Genomic DNA, 8043 nt, shown 5'->3' with positions numbered 1-8043 from the left:
ATCTGCAAAATAGGTGTAATATTAAGAATTAAATATTTTAATTACATGAAAATGATTTAAAGTACTGTAAAATGCTTTAAAATGCAGTGTTATCTGATAAATTCAAGCTATTAATGATTACTTAATGTCTTCTGGCTCCAGAAAACATGCATGTAAAGGAAGATTTCAGTGTCTTAACACAAAATGCAGATGGATATTAGTAATTGTAGGTCCTCTAAGACAGGAAGTAGAGTAGGATCATAGAGTGTTTCAGAATAAAGAGGATCTTTTCAGCATTTCTTACAGAGAAATATATTTGTGATTTTCAAAACAGCACAGAAGAAATGATGAGATAAAATTCTAAAACATTTTAAAATCGAATTATTAAAGCAATAATTTTTGAAAAGTAATTAGAATCATAGCTTAAAGGAAAAGAAGTATCATAAAAATAGACCCTGTAGTCTACAGACTACCCTGAACAAGACTGATCTCATCTAATCTAGGAAACTAAGCAGGGTCGGGCCTGATTAGTACTTGGATGGGAGACCACCTAAGACGACTAGATGCTATAGGCATAAAAATTAAAATAAAAAAATAAGGGATTGTAAACTGACAAGGTCCTTGCAATCTGTGAGGTCAACCAAGGTTTGCCTTGCCTAAAAAAGTAAAAAATAGGCCCTGTGAATTCAATGACATTTATTCCAAATTATCCTCGCTTTTTTCGCCTTTTTTTTAACATGGACATAATGAGTAAGGCCTCCCTTAATATCATGTTAATAGGATGTTTAACTGCAAATTAATTAAAAGCCAACAATGTGTGTGTTATGTATGTATACGTATTCATGGGTGAATCTATTCAGAAGTAAGATAGCACAAAAGTAAGTAACAGAGAAGTATTAGATCCAGATTATATTTCTATGTTGTCTCACAGTTAACTCTACTTCCTGTTAATTGGCCATGACTAGTGTACCCCCACTTCCCTGTCTTTGCATTGGCTGTTCCTTCTGTTTGGAATAGTCTTCCCTCACATATCCTTGTGGCACAGTTCCTCACTTCTACCAAGTCATTATTCAAGCATTGCCTTTTATAGGGAGACTCAGAGAACCAGCCCATATGAATTGCTGTCTCCTGCCACTATATATATTCTCAGTTTCCTGAACACTGTTCTTTTTTTTCACCAGTTATTACTAATATTTTGTATTATTTTTTAAATTTTGTTTTTCTTCTCCAATTTGAATGTAAATTATATTAGAGAAGGCATGTTTGGCATATTTTATTGCTTTTGTTCATTGATTTATCTCCACTGTATTTTTTACCTGCAATATAGTAAGTGCCCAATAAATATTTTTAAATTAATGAATAAATGAATGAACCACAGAGCTTTCTATATGCCATGATTTAAGATGATGCTTCATGCCTCTATTTTCTTATTCTCTTGTAGGTAAGACTCAAACTACTGAAGAGACAGCTTCTTTCTCCTGACAACGGAGTTTCTCTCAGTTGGGTTATAATAAAAGTCTATGAGTTGTGAGATGTTTGCAATTAGCATAGGCACAACAAATAGTCAAATCAATCTGGCTCACTTGAGTAGAAAGCATATTTGCATTCTTCATCTTCTATACTGAAATTCTTTTTGTCTGATCCCCATAGAAGCTATTAAATACTAACACCCCTTATATAGGGGCCTACTGCATACAAGTTCCCATGTTATATTTAATTCCTGAAAATCATTTCTTACACACAAAACAATCTGGGTGCCTTGTTTTGATATAAAGTAGAACTTATGTTCTTCTTTTCCTTTATCTATTGAGCAACCTAAAGCTATGGCCATATCTAGTTATAGTTATTCTAGGGTCCTGTAGCCTTCTCTCTCTGACTGCTTTAGATTCAGTGTTGTTATAGTCAATGATTATCTCATTCTCCACTATGTTTAAAACTATAAGATAACCGATGTAGTCTATGACCTATGTGCATATTGTTGCCTTATTAAGTTCTTAATCTCCTCCACCTACTCTGTCATCATTTAAGAAAAAAAATGAAAATTTGTGAATTTTTCTAGCTGTGCATCATACATAACAATTGTTTTGCTAATAGAAAAATGAAGTGTGAGAGTCATCTCTTTGAACCAAGGAAGGGAAAAACTATAAGCTAAGGTAGAATTAACTGAATTAAATGGTTGAAAAAAATAGTCTAATTATTTTAAAGGCCAAAGCAAAAATAAGCCCAGTAAAGATAGTTTCCACCATCCAGAGATACTTTCAGACTATTGTAGAGCTTTATAAAAACTATTCGTTAGAGGTAATGAAGTTTATTAAAGCCATTCTTTTCTCATCTTTATTTTTTTTTACTTGATATATAATATTCTTTATTATAAAACTATGTTTCAGATTATATAAAATTTTAGAAATATATTAACTTCAACTTTTGTTTGGGAATAAGTTTTATCCTTTGTATCAACAGAGCAATCACTCTTGAGTAGATCCGAAACGTTTATTGATGGTTGGTGTAAGATATACATCTTTGCTAATGAAGGCAATTAATCTATTACCACAGATGGGTTCACACTAAGTATCCTTCCTGTGCAGACAGCACCTTCTTCTTTCTTGCCACATTTAAATCTTCATGACCTCATTTTTTATCCAGGGATGGTAATTTGTTAGCTACTGACTGCCTTAAGAACCAATCTACTATCCACCCTCTCTATTAGGATTTATGCATAAGTCTCTTCTCTGCACAGAGGACTGGCACACAATCTGAAGAGTTTGTAGATACTACCCATCAAACGGTGACAGCCTTGACTCTAGATCAACAATTTAGAGGAGCTGGATTAACAACCTGATTCTTTACCGTTCTGAATATCATCAGGCTGAGGGAAAATGATTTTCCTTGCTTTGTGTATGTGAGCTTTCTAATTAAAGAAACTTCTCTAATCCTTTTCCTCAAGCTAATGGAGCTTGACTTTTCCAAGGGAAATTGCCACTGATTTCTCAAGAGATGGCAACTTTATACATTCTTTTCTCTGCATGGTTTTACCTGTCTCCAGTAATTGCAATTCTGATTTATCAGTTTCTATACCCAAGCTATTAGCTGACTGAACTCAACTCTCAGTGAAGTATCTTGGGCTAAGTGAAATAAGAGTTATTTTTTGAATGAAAAATAGAAGGTATTGGAGCACACTGAATGCGTATGCTCCATGTGTGCAACATACCAAAATCAGTTTTTGTTAATATTTAAATATATGTGAGGTATGCCATTTCATTATCAAATTAAAAATTCTTCATATTTTAATGAATACTAGCAATTAACAAGTGTAGAAAATAAGTAAACATTCTTAAGAAGAAAACTGAGGTTTAATAAAAAAAACTAATAAATGGAAAATTACTTATTCAATTACATACAACACATGTTATCTTGGTTAAATATCAGAGATTAAATAGAGATTCATGCTTAAGAGCGTGGCTCTCAATAGGGTATGTGGTGTAGGGAGCTAAAGCTCCCAAAATTCAAAAGAGTGCATGGATTATCTCGGGAGGCCTGCTTGCATAAAAAAAGGGAAAAGGCTGGTTCTGTGGAATTCCAGGAAGAAGAAGATTAAGTATAGAAAAAGGGAGTGTCAAAGGGAGTGTCAAAGGAAGTGTCCATTGTACCTCGATCTTCAGGATGTTACTTTAATTATGTTATCTTGGGATACACAAAGGAACAGATTATGTATAAAAAAGAGCATAAGAAATAAACTCGGAGAGAGAGTTGTGAGATCTGTTCTCCCTCCTGCACCCTGTCTGTCTTCTCTTTTTTTCCTCAGTCCCCGCACCCCCATTCAGGTACCTGGTTTGACTTGGTCGGCTGGTTTCCGACAATTTGGAATCAAATTCTGGCTTTGTGACTCACTAGTTGTATGGTCATGTACAAGTTAATTAATCGTCCCGTGCTTTGTTTTTCTCAAATGTCAGATGGATATGGTGGAGGACAGCTGAAAACTCTCCATATTCCAAAGACAGACATCAGAAACTACATGCCATTTACCCTGAACCACGGCATTAACAATCTAGCACTCGCATAAGCCATATTTTGGGATGGATAAGCGATGTTTAGTACATATACTGTGTGAGAGTGGATACTAAGGCTGAGATGCGAACGAGAAGCTTTGAGTTTGTGATTAATTACAGAATCAAGACATTAGAGACCACCAATTACTTATATACAGAAATGGGCGAAAGATGTTTGCCTGATTATTTAGTGAAATTTAAAATATATATTATCACACCATGAAGTCTATGGCCCATCTTACTAAGAGAATAAAGATACCTTCCTATTACAACTAAAAGGCACAGATAGGTGGAATAGGTTTTTAAAAATTGATTGTAAGGTTTGTTCTTAAAAAGCAAGATGTGTCATTGATATTGATTACTGTACCAGGTAACCAGAAAATCAGTCAGGGTTCCAGAAGTTCACCAAGGCAGTCCACACACTGAAAACATGGCTTTCCAGAAAATGGATAATATTCCCTTTCTCTTACTTTCTGTTAATCTGAGAATTCATGACCGATATCTGATTTAAATTTATTGTAAAATGTTATCTATTACAAGCTGCCTTCTGGTGTAGCAAGGATGCAAAAATGAAAAGTATCTGTCTTACAATGAATAATGTACAGTATCTGAAAAACTCTTCCTACTAAAATAATTTTAATATCTAATATTCATTTTGGCTAAAAGAATATAAATTATTTTGAAATGTTTTCTTAACTATATACATTATTTTATCTACAGATGATCATATCTACAAGAATTCCACAAATATTACTAATATATTTATGTAAACTATGAACGTCTGTATTTTTTAAATCTAATTTTACCCTTATGGGTGTGTAAAATTTACCTTGAGAAGAGAGACGCTTTAAGAGAGAAGAGTTTATCTGTGAAGTAAATGTATAACACTACACATTGTGATCCATCATGCCTAGACATGGGAATCTCATTCCAGTAAAGTGATGAAGGAGTAAAATTAGTTCATAAACTAGAAACAAAGGAAAAAATAATCAAGAAGAAGAATATCTTGAATGTGGAGTGGGAACGAGAGTCTTCAACTTTATGAAGCATTTCCTGCCAAATAAGGAGTAAAACCATCTATAAATAAAATACGTCAGTGCTGGAAGGAACTTTATAGTCTACAATGCAATGGTGGAGCTACCGTTAAAGAAACCAGTTCTCGTATCATTATAGCTTCAGAGTGCTCCCTGTTAATTTGAGCAATGAGTACTTATAAGTGGTTAATGTTTTAGTGTCCCATGGATGGTATTCGTCTACACATCAGAAGTGTACAGTAACTCACCAGGACTTTCTTCCTATAAGCACACTGACAAAGGAACAATAAAGAGTTAGGGAAGCCCAAAGAAAGAAAATTTCCAATATATGAAGAAAAATTAAGCTTCATCTGACAACCTTCTCAGCTGAATAAAACAAAATTTTTCATTGTTGCAAACTGGATCATTGAAGATTATAATTGCCTTGTTAGTTCCAGGACAAAAGATAAGAAATATAAAAATTAGGAAATTTGTCTTTGAACCATTAATTATTGATTTGACCTGAGTCAATAAGCTCTCCATGCAACCATTGTTTTTCTAATGACTATAAAACATAGAAATACAACCAAACATATGTTAATTCATGTTTTTAAAGTTTTCTCTTTAAATGTTATCCTTTAATATTTTACTTCATTTTCTCTCCACATATTTTTATAATTAAAAAAGAATTAAAACTTCAATAGGAATCGCACTGTCACCAACACTGTTTAAGAGTTCCTCTTTGATCTACGCCTCACCACAGGGTTGACTGAAGTCAACACTTGGTTTTGTCAGACTTCTTAATATTTGCTAATTATGAAAAATTGACATTTAATATTCAGTTACAGAAAGCAGTTCTAAGTCAAAACCATTAGTATGTATGAAACTATGATTCATCTTAGTCATAATTCAAAGATAAAATATTTTGTTAAGAGAGTTTATATCTTGTCAGAGTCTCCTATATCATTTACTAAATAATATTATGCCTCAATGTGTCAAAATAAAAAATAAAAGAGAATAAAGAAAAAATTCAGTAAGAATACATTTAGGTTAATGTGCAGGTGACAGAAAATAGATTGCCCAAATATGACAGACAGGACTGTGCTGAAACAAGATTAATTAGACATGACTTCAGGTCAAATAAGTTAGATCTGTTAAAAAGGAAAATGCGACAGGCACATGTAGAATGGAGCATAGATCTGTCACCTCGTACTCCTTAGATTCTTTTCCTACTTCTCTCACTGTTGTGCATTCTCAGTCACTTATGGTGGTTCTTTCTTTTTCTTTTTTCTTTTTTTTTTTAATCCATGCTCTAAATGTGAGTCTTCTTTGCAATTCTGCTTGTAACACTTTTTTCTTTCACAATACATTGTACATTTGACCTTGGTCATTTTATCCATGCCCATAGTTTCCTGTATATTTTTACCTCAGAAATAACTTTCAACTTTAAATTATTTTCCTTCCCACTGCTACTATCTAAATATATAACCTCATCATCATGTGCATGCAGTATTATTTCCTGACTCCAACTTTCGTTCACCCCCAGATATGCCATGAAAGTGATTTTGCCACAATGTAAATATAAAGACACCATCACCCTGCTTCAAACCAATTAGTGGTTTCCCATTAATTATACGATGAAGTCCAACTTCCTTAGCAAAACAGAAAACACCCTTTATAAGCTGATAACTTCATGCATCTCCGGCCTCAGCTCCCAACATTTTTTTTCTCTCTCTCAATATTGCTAATCCGATCCTACTGAATTACTCTGAGCTGCACACACTTGTGGTGCTTTTGTCAGAATGGAATACAGAGGCAATATGCACTCATGGAAATGTTTCTCTTTCCTTGTCTATTTGGCAAACTTCTAGTTATTCTTAGAAACTGTTCACATGGTGCCTCCTCTAGAAAGTCTTCCATTCCTTTCCTCCGAATGCACAACATAACAGTTACTCTCTGCTCTTTTTTAGTTCTACAACTAGTACCTAGCTTTCTATTATTGTATATTTAACACTTAGAGCTATCTGCTTACAAGTGTGTTTTCTCTGGTATGGCTAATTAAAGAAAAATATCATGTATTTCATCTTTATGTCTTCACCTAGAGCAGAGTGCTTAGAACAGAATATTGCCTAAAAATTAGTTTGTCTATGGAATAGAGGAACTGATGTATGCATTTACAAAAATGGATGTAAAATTAAGAGCAATTTTCCAATGTGAAAAGCATTCTTGAAAACAGGATCAAAGCCTTTTTATTTCTTTAAATTTTGAAGCCTAGGTAAGAAATATTACAAAGTCTGATGAAGAGGATTTATTAGCAGCTGAACTCCTATTAAAAGAATGTCAAGTTTCCATGGAGTGGAATAATACCCTTAAGAAGGACAAAGCTCCTATACTACGGAGTGTCCTGAGCTAGTTCTACCCACTAATCAGCATCAATACAATAAAGGGTATGTCAGCACTTTTCTAATGAGGCAGCTGCCCATAGTTACAATATGATTATATCAGCTCACGTTGTAAAAAATGTTCAAAACATCTACTGTTAGAATCAGTCAGTATTAACTATTACATAGCATTAAATTAAGCATATGCTTGCACATTAAATACATTCATACACAGATTGGATATCTATATCTACTTTAATAAAAGTAAAAGTAATTTTACTTTTCTAGATATAAGATATGGTTAGCCAAAAGCAGTCCTACTGCAAATAACTGCTCTTACATTTTCGCAACCCATAGGCTCATGCAGTTAAAGAATGATACCATAAAAAAATACTACAGGGGGTTGGGGGCTGGAAGAAGGGAGTGAAGGGTTAAAAGAGTACAAATTACTAGTTAATAGGTGGTCAGGTGATGGGGAGCACGGCATAGGGAATGCAGTCAGCATTAATGTAATGGCTTGGTGGAGAGCTAGAGCAATGATAAGAATAACAGGAGAATCGTTTCATTAACTACATAAATGTCTAACCAAGGTACTGTATTCTTGAAATTAATAATTAAAAAAAA

Source organism: Pteropus vampyrus, unplaced genomic scaffold (assembly GCF_000151845.1).
Source record: "Pteropus vampyrus isolate Shadow unplaced genomic scaffold, Pvam_2.0 Scaffold11, whole genome shotgun sequence".
Classification (NCBI taxonomy): domain Eukaryota; kingdom Metazoa; phylum Chordata; class Mammalia; order Chiroptera; family Pteropodidae; genus Pteropus; species Pteropus vampyrus.
This window is presented reverse-complemented; position numbering follows the sequence as displayed.